A 14,659-nucleotide genomic window follows, 5' to 3' on the forward strand; every position below is an offset into this window, starting at 1 on the left:
CACTGCAGTGCATCCCCAGTGGTGCCAGTGCACTCTCTGGATCACTGCAGTGCATCCCCAGTGGTGACAGTGCAGTCTCTGGACTCACTGCACTGCATCCCCTGTGGTGCCAGTTGAATCTCTGGACTCACTGCACTGTATCCCCTGTGGAGCCTCTGCACTCTGTGGACTAACTGCACTGCGTCCCAGTGGTGCCAGTGCACTCTCTGGACTCACTGCACTGCATCCCCAGTGGTGCCAGTGCACTCTCAGGACTCACTGCAGTGCAACCCCAGTGCTGCCAGTGCACTCTCTGGACTCACTGCAGTGCATCCCCAGTGGTGCCAGTGCACTCTCTGGACACTCTGCAGTGAATCCCCGGTGGTGGCAGTGCACTCTCTGGACTCACTGCACTGCATCCCCAGTGGTGCCAGTGCACTCTGTGGACTCACTGCAGTGCATCCCCAGTGGTGCCAGTGCACTCTCTGGACTCACGGCACTGCATCCCCAGTGGTGCCAGTGCACTCTCTGGACTCACTGCAGTGAATCCCCGTCGGTGCCAGTGCAATCTCTGGACTCAGTGCAGTGCATCCCCAGTGGTGCCAGTGCACTCTCTGGACTCACTGCAGTGCATCTCCAGTGGTGCCAGTGCACTCTCTCTACTCACTGCAGTGCATCCCCAGTGGTGCCAGTGCACTCTCTGGACTCACTGCAGTGCAACCCCAGTGGTGCCAGTGTACTCCATGGACTCAGTGCACTGCATCCCCAGTGGAGCCTGTGCACTCTCTGGACTCACTGCAGTGCATCCCCAGTGGTGACAGTGCAGTCTCTGCACTCACTCCAGTGCATCTCCAGTGGTGCCAGTGCACTCTCTGGACCCACTGCAATGCATCACCACTGCTGCCAGTGCACTCTCTGGACTGACTGCACTTCATCCCCAGTGGTGTCAGTGCACTCTCTGGACTCACTGCAGTGCATTCCCAGTGGTGCCAGTGCACTCTCTGGACTCACTGCAGTGCATCCCCAGTGCTGCCAGTGCACTCTCTGGACTCACTGCACTGCATCCCCAGTGGTGCCAGTGCACTCTCTGGACTCCATGCACTGCATCCCCAGTGGTGCCAGTACACTCTCTGGACTCACTGCAGTGCATCCCCAGTGGTGCCAGTGCACTCTCTGGACTCACTGCACTTCATCCCCAGTGGTGCCAGTGCACTCTCTGTAGTCATTGCTCTGCATACCCAGTAGAGACAGTGCACTCTCTAGACTCACTGCAGTGCATCCCCAGATGTGCCAGTGCACTCTCTGGACTCACTGCACTGCATCCCCAGTAGTGCCAGTGCACTCTCTGGACTCACTGCAGTGCAGCCCCAGTGGTGCCAGTGCACTCTCTGGACTCACCGCAGTGCATCCCCAGTGGTGCTAGTGCACTCTCTGGACTCACTGAACTGCATCCCCTGTGGTGCCAAGGCACTCTCTGGACTCACTGCTCTGCGTTGCCATTGGTGCCAGTGCACTCTCTGGACTCATTGCAGTGCATCCCCAGTGGTGCCAATGCACTCTCTGGACTCACGGCACTGCATCCCCAGTGGTGCCAGTGCACTCTCTGGACTCACTGCAGTGCATCCCCAGTGGTGCCAGTGCACTCTCAGGAGTCACTGCGCTGCATCCCCAGTGGTTCCAGTGCACTCTCTGGACTCACTGCATTGCATCCCCAGTGATGCCACTGCACTCTCTGGAGGCACTGCACTGCATCCCCAGTGGTGCCAGTGCACTCTCTGGACTCACCGCACTTCATCCCCAGTGGTGCCAGTGCACTCTCTGGACTTGCCGGGGTGCATCCCCAGTGGTGCCAGTGCACTCTCTGGAGTCACCGGGGTGCATCCCCAGAGGTGCCAGTGCACTCTCTGGACTCACTGCACTACATCCCCAGTGGTACCTGTTCACTCTCTGGACTCACGGAACTCAATCCCCAGTGGTGCCAGTGCACTCTCTGGACTCACTGTACTGCATCCCCAGTGGTGCCTGTGAAGTCTCTGGACTCACTGCAGTGCATCCCCATTGGTGCCAGTGCAATCTCAGGACTCACAGCAGTGCAGCTCCAGTTGGTGCCAGTGCACTCTCTGGACTCACTGCACTGCATCCCCAGTGGTGCCAGTGCACTCTCTGGACTCACTGCATTGCATCCCCAGTGGTGCCAGTGCACTCTCTGGACTCACTGCAGTGCATCCCCTGTGGTGCCATTGCACTCTCAGGACTCACTGCACTGCGTCCCCAGTGGTGCCAGTGCACTCTCTGGACTCACTGCACTGCATCCCCATTGCTGACAGTGCCCTCTCTGGACTCAGTGCACTGCATCCCCAGTGGTGCCAGTTCACTCTCTGGACTCACTGCAGTGCATCCCCAGTGGTGCCAGTGGCTCTCTGGACTCATTGCACTGCATCACCAGTGGTGCCAGTGCACTCTCTGGACTCACTGCAGTGCATTCCCAGTGGTGCCAGTGCACTCTCTGGACTCTCTGCACTGCATCCCCAATGGTGCCACTGCACTCTCTGGACTCACTGCACTGCATCCCCAGTGGTGCCAGTGCACTCTCTGGATTCACTGCACTGCATCACCAGTGGTGCCAGTGCACTCTGTGGACTCACTGCACTGCATCCCCAGTGGTGACAGTGCAGTCTCTGCACTCACTCCAGTGCATCTCCAGTGGTGCCAGTGCACTCTCTGGACTCACTGCACTGCATCCCCAGTGGTGCCAGTGCACTCTCTGGACTCACTGCACAGCATCCCCAGTGGTGCCAGTGCACTCTCTGGACTCACTGCACTGCATCCCCTGTGGTGCCAGTGCACTCTCTGAAAACACCGGGGTGCAACCGCAGCGGTGAAAGTGCACTCTCTGCACTCACGGCAGTGCATCCCCAGTTGTGCCAGTGCACTCTCTGGACTCACTGCACTGCATCCCAGTGGTGCCAGTGCACTCTCTGGACTCACTGCAGTGCATCCCCAGTGGTGCCAGTGGCTCTCTGGACTCATTGCACTGCATCACCAGTGGTGCCAGTGCACTCTCTGGAGTCACTGCAGTGCATTCCCAGTGGTGCCAGTGCACTCTCTGGACTCACTGCCCTGCATCCCCAATGGTGCCACTGCACTCTCTGGACTCACTGCACTGCATCCCCAGTGGTGCCAGTGCACTCTCTGGATTCACTGCACTGAATCACCAGTGGTGCCAGTGCACTCTGTGGACTCACTGCACTGCATCCCCAGTGGTGCCAGTGCACTCTCTGGACTCACTGCACTGCATCCCCAAGGTGCCAGTGCACTCTCTGGACTCACTGCACTGCATCCCCAGTGGTGCCAGTGCACTCTCTGGACTCACTGCACAGCATCCCCAGTGGTGCCAGTGCACTCTCTGGACTCACTGCACTGCATCCCCAGTGGTGCCAGTGCACTCTCTGAAAACACCGGGGTGCAACCGTAGCGGTGAATGTGCACTCTCTGCACTCACGGCAGTGCATCCCCAGTTGTGCCAGTGCACTCTCTGGACTCACTGCAGTGTATCCCCAGTGGTGCCAGTGCACTCTGTGGACTCAGTGCACTGCATCCCAGTGGTGCCAGTGCACTCTCTGGACTCACTGCACTGCATCCCAGTGGTGCCAGTGCACTCTCTGGACTCACTGCACTGCATCCCCAGTGGTGCCAGTGCACTCTCTTTACTCACTGCACTGCATCCCCAGTGGTGCCAGTGCACTCTCTGGACTCACTGCACTGCATCCCCAGTGGTGCCAGTGCACGCTCTGGACTCACTGCACTGCATCCCCAGTGGTGCCAGTGCACTCTCTGGACTCACTGCAGTGCATTCCCAGTGGTGCCTGTGCAATCTCTGGACTCACGGCAGTGCATCCCCAGTGGTGCCAGTGCACTCTCTGGACTCACTGCACTGCATCCCCAGTGGTGCCAGTGCACTCTCTGGACTCACTGCACTGCATCCCCAGTGGTGCCAGTGCACTCTCTGGACTTGCCGGGGTGCATCCCCAGTGGTGCCAGTGCACTCTCTGGACTCACTGCAGTGCATCCCCAGTGGTGCCAGTGCACTGTCTGGACTCACTGCATTCCCAGTGGTGCCAGGGCACTCTCTGGACTCACTGCAGTGCATCCCCAGTGGTGCCAGTGCACTCTCTGGACTCACTGCAGTGCATCCCCAATGGTGCCCATGCACTCTTAGGACTCACTGCACTGCATCCCCAGTGGTGCCACTGTACTCTCTGGACTCACTGCACTGCATCCCCATTGGTGCCAGTGCCCTCTGTGGACTCACTGCACTACATCCCCAGTGGTGCCAGTGAACTCTCTGGACTCACTGCAGTGCATCCCGAGTGGTGCTAGTGCACTCTCTGGACTCACTGCTCTGCGTTGCCATTGGTGCCAGTGCACTCTCTGGACTCATTGCAGTGCATCCCCAGTGGTGCCAATGCACTCTCTGGACTCACGGCACTGTATCCCCAGTGGTGCCAGTGCACTCTCTGGACTCACTGCAGTGCATCCCCAGTGGTGCCAGTGCACTCTCAGGAGTCACTGCGCTGCATCCCCAGTGGTTCCAGTGCACTCTCTTGACTCACTGCACTGCATCCCCAATGGTGCCAGTGCACTCTCTGGACTCACTGCACTGCATCCCCAGTGGTGCCAGTGCACTCTCTGGACTCACTGCAGTGCATCCCCAGTGGTGCCAGTGCACTCTCTGGACTCACGGCAGTGCATCCCCAGTGGTGCCAGTGCACTCTCTGGACTCACTGCACTGCATCCCCAGTGGTGCCAGTGCACTCTCTGGACTTGCCGGGGTGCATCCCCAGTGGTGCCAGTGCAGTCTCTGTGTTAGTGTTGGGGAGAATCGAATGGATGTTTTACTAATGTCTCTTAGGTAATGGGACCTACAGTATAATTAAGCATTGCCAAATGTACTTACATTATCAATTAATCTATGTATACTGGATACTTAGGGAGTACATTGAACAATCAAAAGAATCATTGAAGGGGAACCTTGGGAGGGAACAGGTACAACCTGACCTTGGATAAGGGCCTGGAAATGATGAAATGAGTTGAAGCAGAACCAAGAAGCGGAGGGAGCATGCGTCGAGTAAGAAAGGTGAAAAGTTTAGCGGAGAGGAAGACTCCTTACTTCATCTGGACGACCACCTGGACGACCACCAGAGTGCGCCACGCATGTGCAAAGGGGAGGGGAGCTAATTAGAATGAAAAGCGAGGCTGCTGTTGCAACCTGTAATGAATATGTATACCTGACGCAATATTGTATGTATAAATAACGGCTGGGAAGTAACGGGACTTGAAGCCAGATTTGGGCACCTGCCCCGGCTTCCAGCGCTGAATAAAGCACCTTCATATAATCACTTGGTGATTATGTGGTTGCTAGGCTAACATCTGGACTCACTGCAGTGCATCCCCAGTGGTGCCAGTCCACTCTCTGGACTCACTGCAGTGCATCCCCAGTGGTGCCAGTGCACTCTCTGGACTCACTGCAGTGCATCCCCAGTGGTGCCAGTGCACTCTCTGGACTCACTGCAGTGCATCCCCAGTGGTGCCAGTGCACTCCCTGGACTCACTGCAGTGCATCCCCAGTGGTGCCAGTGCACTCTCTGGACTCACTGCAGTGCATCCCCAATGGTGCCCATGCACTCTTTGGACTCACTGCACTGCATCCCCAGTGGTGCCACTGTACTCTCTGGACTCACTGCACTGCATCCCCATTGGTGCCAGTGCCCTCTGTGGACTCACTGCACTACATCCCCAGTGGTGCCAGTGTACTCTCTGGACTCACTGCACTGCATCCCCAGTGGTGCCAGTGCACTCTCTGGACTCACTGCAGTGCATCCCCAGTGGTGCTAGTGCACTCTCTGGACTCACTGCACTGCATCCCCTGTGGTGCCAAGGCACTCTCTGGACTCACTGCTCTGCGTTGCCATTGGTGCCAGTGCACTCTCTGGACTCATTGCAGTGCATCCCCAGTGGTGCCAATGCACCCTCTGGACTCACGGCACTGCATCCCCAGTGGTGCCAATGCACTCTCTGGACTCACGGCACTGCATCCCCAGTGGTGCCAGTGCACTCTCTGGACTCACTGCAGTGCATCCCCAGTGGTGCCAGTGCACTCTCAGGAGTCACTGCGCTGCATCCCCAGTGGTTCCAGTGCACTCTCTTGACTCACTGCACTGCATCCCCAGTGGTGCCAGTGCACTCTCTGGACTCACTGCACTGCATCCCCAGTGGTGCCAGTGCACTCTCTGGACTCACTGCAGTGCATCCCCAGTGGTGCCAGTGCACTCTCTGGACTCACGGCAGTGCATCCCCAGTGGTGCCAGTGCACTCTCTGGACTCACTGCACTGCATCCCCAGTGGTGCCAGTGCACTCTCTGGACTCACTGCAGTGCATCCCCAGTGGTGCCAGTGCACTCTCTGGACTTGCCGGGGTGCATCCCCAGTGGTGCCAGTGCAGTCTCTGTGTTAGTGTTGGGGAGAATCGAATGGATGTTTTTCTAATGTCTCTTAGGTAATGGGACCTACAGTATAATTAAGCATTGCCAAATGTACTTACATTATCAATTAATCTATGTATACTGGATACTTAGGGAGTACATTGAACAATCAAAAGAATCATTGAAGGGGAACCTTGGGAGGGAACAGGTACAACCTGACCTTGGATAAGGGCCTGGAAATGATGAAATGAGTTGAAGCAGAACCAAGAACCGGAGGGAGCATGCGTCGAGTAAGAAAGGTGAAAAGTTTAGCGGAGAGGAAGACTCCTTACTTCATCTGGACAGCCACCTGGACGACCACCAGAGTGCGCCACGCATGTGCAAAGGGGAGGGGAGCTAATTAGAATGAAAAGCGAGGCTGCTGTTGCAACCTGTAATGAATATGTATACCTGACGCAATATTGTATGTATAAATAACGGCTGGGAAGTAACGGGACTTGAAGCCAGATTTGGGCACCTGCCCCGGCTTCCAGCGCTGAATAAAGCACCTTCATATAATCACTTGGTGATTATGTGGTTGCTAGGCTAACATCTGGACTCACTGCAGTGCATCCCCAGTGGTGCCAGTGCACTCTCTGGACTCACTGCAGTGCATCTCCAGTGGTGCCAGGGCACTCTCTGGACTCACTGCAGTGCATCCCCAGTGGTGCCAGTGCACTCTCTGGACTCACTGCACTGCAGCCCCAGTGGTGCCAGTGCACTCCCTGGACTCACTGCAGTGCATCCCCAGTGGCGCCAGTGCACTCTGTGGACTCACTGCACTGCATCCCAGTGGTGCCAGTGCACTCTCTGGACTCACTGCAGTGTATCCCCTGTGGTGCCAGTGCACTCTGTGGACTCACCGGGGTGCATCCCCAGTGGTGCCACTGCACTCTCTGGACTCACTGCACTGCATTCCCAAGGAGCAAGTGCACTCTCTGGACTCAATGCACTGCATCCCAGTGGTGCCAGTGCACTCTCTGGACTCACTGGAGTGCATCCCCAGTGGTGCCAGTACACTCTCTGGACTCACTGCACTGCATCCCCAGTGGTGCCAGTGCACTCTCTGGACTCACTGCACTGCATCCCAGTGGTGCCAGTGCACTCTCTGGACTCACTGCAGTGCAACCCCAATGGTGCCAGTGCATTCTCTTTACTCACTGCAGTGCATCCCCACTGGTGCCAGTGCACTCTCTGGACTCACTGCAGTGCATCCCCAGTGGTGCCAGTGCACTCTCTGGACTCACTGCAGTCCATCCCCAGTGGTGCCAGTGCACTCTCTGGACTCACTGCACTGCATCCCCTGTGGTGCCAGTGCACTCTCTTTACTCACTGCACTGCATCCCCAGTGGTGCCAGTGCACTCTCTGGACTCACTGCACTGCATCCCCAGTGGTGCCAGTGCACTCTCTGGACTCACTGCAGTGCATCCCCAGTGGTGCCAGTGCAATCTCTGGACTCACGGCAGTGCATCCCCAGTGGTTCCAGTGCACTCTCTTGACTCACTGCACTGCATCCCCAGTGGTGCCAGTGCACTCTCTGGACTCACTGCACTGCATCCCCAGTGGTGCCAGTGCACTCTCTGGACTCACTGCAGTGCATCCCCAGTGGTGCCAGTGCACTCTCTGGACTCACGGCAGTGCATCCCCAGTGGTGCCAGTGCACTCTCTGGACTCACTGCACTGCATCCCCAGTGGTGCCAGTGCACTCTCTGGACTCACTGCAGTGCATCCCCAGTGGTGCCAGTGCACTCTCTGGACTTGCCGGGGTGCATCCCCAGTGGTGCCAGTGCAGTCTCTGTGTTAGTGTTGGGGAGAATCGAATGGATGTTTTTCTAATGTCTCTTAGGTAATGGGACCTACAGTATAATTAAGCATTGCCAAATGTACTTACATTATCAATTAATCTATGTATACTGGATACTTAGGGAGTACATTGAACAATCAAAAGAATCATTGAAGGGGAACCTTGGGAGGGAACAGGTACAACCTGACCTTGGATAAGGGCCTGGAAATGATGAAATGAGTTGAAGCAGAACCAAGAAGCGGAGGGAGCATGCGTCGAGTAAGAAAGGTGAAAAGTTTAGCGGAGAGGAAGACTCCTTACTTCATCTGGACAGCCACCTGGACGACCACCAGAGTGCGCCACGCATGTGCAAAGGGGAGGGGAGCTAATTAGAATGAAAAGCGAGGCTGCTGTTGCAACCTGTAATGAATATGTATACCTGACGCAATATTGTATGTATAAATAACGGCTGGGAAGTAACGGGACTTGAAGCCAGATTTGGGCACCTGCCCCGGCTTCCAGCGCTGAATAAAGCACCTTCATATAATCACTTGGTGATTATGTGGTTGCTAGGCTAACATCTGGACTCACTGCAGTGCATCCCCAGTGGTGCCAGTGCACTCTCTGGACTCACTGCAGTGCATCTCCAGTGGTGCCAGGGCACTCTCTGGACTCACTGCAGTGCATCCCCAGTGGTGCCAGTGCACTCTCTGGACTCACTGCACTGCAGCCCCAGTGGTGCCAGTGCACTCCCTGGACTCACTGCAGTGCATCCCCAGTGGCGCCAGTGCACTCTGTGGACTCACTGCACTGCATCCCAGTGGTGCCAGTGCACTCTCTGGACTCACTGCAGTGTATCCCCTGTGGTGCCAGTGCACTCTGTGGACTCACCGGGGTGCATCCCCAGTGGTGCCACTGCACTCTCTGGACTCACTGCACTGCATTCCCAAGGAGCAAGTGCACTCTCTGGACTCAATGCACTGCATCCCAGTGGTGCCAGTGCACTCTCTGGACTCACTGGAGTGCATCCCCAGTGGTGCCAGTACACTCTCTGGACTCACTGCACTGCATCCCCAGTGGTGCCAGTGCACTCTCTGGACTCACTGCACTGCATCCCAGTGGTGCCAGTGCACTCTCTGGACTCACTGCAGTGCAACCCCAATGGTGCCAGTGCATTCTCTTTACTCACTGCAGTGCATCCCCACTGGTGCCAGTGCACTCTCTGGACTCACTGCAGTGCATCCCCAGTGGTGCCAGTGCACTCTCTGGACTCACTGCAGTCCATCCCCAGTGGTGCCAGTGCACTCTCTGGACTCACTGCACTGCATCCCCTGTGGTGCCAGTGCACTCTCTTTACTCACTGCACTGCATCCCCAGTGGTGCCAGTGCACTCTCTGGACTCACTGCACTGCATCCCCAGTGGTGCCAGTGCACTCTCTGGACTCACTGCAGTGCATCCCCAGTGGTGCCAGTGCAATCTCTGGACTCACGGCAGTGCATCCCCAGTGGTGCCAGTGCACTCTCTGGACTCACTGCACTGCATCCCCAGTGGTGCCAGTGCACTCTCTGGACTCACTGCACTGCATCCCCAGTGGTGCCAGTGCACTCTCTGGACTTGCCGGGGTGCATCCCCAGTGGTGCCAGTGCAGTCTCTGTGTTAGTGTTGGGGAGAATCGAATGGATGTTTTTCTAATGTCTCTTAGGTAATGGGACCTACAGTATAATTAAGCATTGCCAAATGTACTTACATTATCAATTAATCTATGTATACTGGATACTTAGGGAGTACATTGAACAATCAAAAGAATCATTGAAGGGGAACCTTGGGAGGGAACAGGTACAACCTGACCTTGGATAAGGGCCTGGAAATGATGAAATGAGTTGAAGCAGAACCAAGAAGCGGAGGGAGCATGCGTCGAGTAAGAAAGGTGAAAAGTTTAGCGGAGAGGAAGACTCCTTACTTCATCTGGACAGCCACCTGGACGACCACCAGAGTGCGCCACGCATGTGCAAAGGGGAGGGGAGCTAATTAGAATGAAAAGCGAGGCTGCTGTTGCAACCTGTAATGAATATGTATACCTGACGCAATATTGTATGTATAAATAACGGCTGGGAAGTAACGGGACTTGAAGCCAGATTTGGGCACCTGCCCCGGCTTCCAGCGCTGAATAAAGCACCTTCATATAATCACTTGGTGATTATGTGGTTGCTAGGCTAACATCTGGACTCACTGCAGTGCATCCCCAGTGGTGCCAGTGCACTCTCTGGACTCACTGCAGTGCATCCCCAGTGGTGCCAGGGCACTCTCTGGACTCACTGCACTGCATCCCCAGTGGTGCCAGTGCACTCTCTGGACTCACTGCAGTGCATCCCCAGTGGTGCCAGTGCACTCCCTGGACTCACTGCAGTGCATCCCCAGTGGCGCCAGTGCACTCTGTGGACTCACTGCACTGCATCCCAGTGGTGCCAGTGCACTCTCTGGACTCACTGCAGTGTATCCCCTGTGGTGCCAGTGCACTCTGTGGACTCACCGGGGTGCATCCCCAGTGGTGCCACTGCACTCTCTGGACTCACTGCACTGCATTCCCAAGGAGCAAGTGCACTCTCTGGACTCAATGCACTGCATCCCAGTGGTGCCAGTGCACTCTCTGGACTCACTGCAGTGCATCCCCAGTGGTGCCAGTACACTCTCTGGACTCACTGCACTGCATCCCCAGTGGTGCCAGTGCACTCTCTGGACTCACTGCACTGCATCCCAGTGGTGCCAGTGCACTCTCTGGACTCACTGCAGTGCAACCCCAATGGTGCCAGTGCATTCTCTTTACTCACTGCAGTGCATCCCCACTGGTGCCAGTGCACTCTCTGGACTCACTGCACTGCATCCCCAGTGGTGCCAGTGCACTCTCTGGACTCACTGCAGTCCATCCCCAGTGGTGCCAGTGCACTCTCTGGACTCACTGCACTGCATCCCCTGTGGTGCCAGTGCACTCTCTTTACTCACTGCACTGCATCCCCAGTGGTGCCAGTGCACTCTCTGGACTCACTGCACTGCATCCCCAGTGGTGCCAGTGCACTCTCTGGACTCACTGCAGTGCATCCCCAGTGGTGCCAGTGCAATCTCTGGACTCACGGCAGTGCATCCCCAGTGGTGCCAGTGCACTCTCTGGACTCACTGCACTGCATCCCCAGTGGTGCCAGTGCACTCTCTGGACTCACTGCACTGCATCCCCAGTGGTGCCAGTGCACTCTCTGGACTTGCCGGGGTGCATCCCCAGTGGTGCCAGTGCACTCTCTGGACTCACTGCACTGCATCCCCAGTGGTGCCAGTGCACTCTCTGGACTCACTGCATTCCCAGTGGTGCCAGGGCACTCTCTGGACTCACTGCAGTGCATCCCCAGTGGTGCCTGTGAAGTCTCTGGACTCACTGCACTGCATCCCCAGTGGTGCCACTGTACTCTCTGGACTCACTGCACTGCATCCCCATTGGTGCCAGTGCCCTCTGTGGACTCACTGCACTACATCCCCAGTGGTGCCAGTGCACTCTCTGGACTTGCCGGGGTGCATCCCCAGTGGTGCCAGTGCAGTCTCTGTGTTAGTGTTGGGGAGAATCGAATGGATGTTTTACTAATGTCTCTTAGGTAATGGGACCTACAGTATAATTAAGCATTGCCAAATGTACTTACATTATCAATTAATCTATGTATACTGGATACTTAGGGAGTACATTGAACAATCAAAAGAATCATTGAAGGGGAACCTTGGGAGGGAACAGGTACAACCTGACCTTGGATAAGGGCCTGGAAATGATGAAATGAGTTGAAGCAGAACCAAGAAGCGGAGGGAGCATGCGTCGAGTAAGAAAGGTGAAAAGTTTAGCGGAGAGGAAGACTCCTTACTTCATCTGGACGACCACCTGGACGACCACCAGAGTGCGCCACGCATGTGCAAAGGGGAGGGGAGCTAATTAGAATGAAAAGCGAGGCTGCTGTTGCAACCTGTAATGAATATGTATACCTGACGCAATATTGTATGTATAAAAAACGGCTGGGAAGTAACGGGACTTGAAGCCAGATTTGGGCACCTGCCCCGGCTTCCAGCGCTGAATAAAGCACCTTCATATAATCACTTGGTGATTATGTGGTTGCTAGGCTAACATCTGGACTCACTGCACTGCATCCCCAGTGGTGCCAGTCCACTCTCTGGACTCACTGCAGTGCATCCCCAGTGGTGCCAGTGCACTCTCTGGACTCACTGCAGTGCATCCCCAGTGGTGCCAGTGCACTCTCTGGACTCACTGCAGTGCATCCCCAGTGGTGCCAGTGCACTCCCTGGACTCACTGCAGTGCATCCCCAGTGGTGCCAGTGCACTCTCTGGACTCACCGGGGTGCATCCCCAGTGGTGCCAGTGCACTCTCTGGACTCACTGCACTGCATCCCCAGTGGTGCCAGTGCACTCTCTGGACTCAGTGCGCTTCATCCCCAGTGGTGCCAGTGCACTCTCTGGACTTGCCGGGGTGCATCCCCAGTGGTGCCAGGGCACTCTCTGGACTCACTGCAGTGCATCCCCAGTGGTGCCAGTGCACTCTCTGGACTCACTGCAGTGCATCCCCAATGGTGCCCATGCACTCTTTGGACTCACTGCACTGCATCCCCAGTGGTGCCACTGTACTCTCTGGACTCACTGCACTGCATCCCCATTGGTGCCAGTGCCCTCTGTGGACTCACTGCACTACATCCCCAGTGGTGCCAGTGTACTCTCTGGACTCACTGCACTGCATCCCCAGTGGTGCCAGTGCACTCTCTGGACTCACTGCAGTGCATCCCCAGTGGTGCTAGTGCACTCTCTGGACTCACTGCACTGCATCCCCTCTGGTGCCAAGGCACTCTCTGGACTCACTGCTCTGCGTTGCCATTGGTGCCAGTGCACTCTCTGGACTCATTGCAGTGCATCCCCAGTGGTGCCAATGCACCCTCTGGACTCACGGCACTGCATCCCCAGTTGTGCCAATGCACTCTCTGGACTCACGGCACTGCATCCCCAGTGGTGCCAGTGCACTCTCTGGACTCACTGCAGTGCATCCCCAGTGGTGCCAGTGCACTCTCTGGACTCACTGCAGTGCATCCCCAGTGGTGCCAGTGCACTCTCTGGACTCACGGCAGTGCATCCCCAGTGGTGCCAGTGCACTCTCTGGACTCACTGCACTGCATTCCCAGTGGTGCCAGTGCACTCTCTGGACTCACTGCAGTGCATCCCCAGTGGTGCCAGTGCACTCTCTGGACTTGCCGGGGTGCATCCCCAGTGGTGCCAGTGCAGTCTCTGTGTTAGTGTTGGGGAGAATCGAATGGATGTTTTTCTAATGTCTCTTAGGTAATGGGACCTACAGTATAATTAAGCATTGCCAAATGTACTTACATTATCAATTAATCTATGTATTCTGGATACTTAGGGAGTACATTGAACAATCAAAAGAATCATTGAAGGGGAACCTTGGGAGGGAACAGGTACAACCTGACCTTGGATAAGGGCCTGGAAATGATGAAATGAGTTGAAGCAGAACCAAGAAGCGGAGGGAGCATGCGTCGAGTAAGAAAGGTGAAAAGTTTAGTGGAGAGGAAGACTCCTTACTTCATCTGGACAGCCACCTGGACGACCACCAGAGTGCGCCACGCATGTGCAAAGGGGAGGGGAGCTAATTAGAATGAAAAGCGAGGTTGCTGTTGCAACCTGTAATGAATATGTATACCTGACGCAATATTGTATGTATAAATAACGGCTGGGAAGTAACGGGACTTGAAGCCAGATTTGGGCACCTGCCCCGGCTTCCAGCGCTGAATAAAGCACCTTCATATAATCACTTGGTGATTATGTGGTTGCTAGGCTAACATCTGGACTCACTGCAGTGCATCCCCAGTGGTGCCAGTGCACTCTCTGGACTCACTGCAGTGCATCCCCAGTGGTGCCAGGGCACTCTCTGGACTCACTGCACTGCATCCCCAGTGGTGCCAGTGCACTCTCTGGACTCACTGCAGTGCATCCCCAGTGGTGCCAGTGCACTCCCTGGACTCACTGCAGTGCATCCCCAGTGGCGCCAGTGCACTCTGTGGACTCACTGCACTGCATCCCAGTGGTGCCAGTGCACTCTCTGGACTCACTGCAGTGTATCCCCTGTGGTGCCAGTGCACTCTGTGGACTCACCGGGGTGCATCCCCAGTGGTGCCACTGCACTCTCTGGACTCACTGCACTGCATTCCCAAGGAGCAAGTGCACTCTCTGGACTCAATGCACTGCATCCCAGTGGTGCCAGTGCACTCTCTGGACTCACTGGAGTGCATCCCCAGTGGTGCCAGTACACTCTCTGGACTCACTGCACTGC

This window comes from Anser brachyrhynchus, assembly GCF_964034855.1.
Source record: "Anser brachyrhynchus genome assembly, chromosome: 12".
NCBI lineage: Eukaryota > Metazoa > Chordata > Aves > Anseriformes > Anatidae > Anser > Anser brachyrhynchus.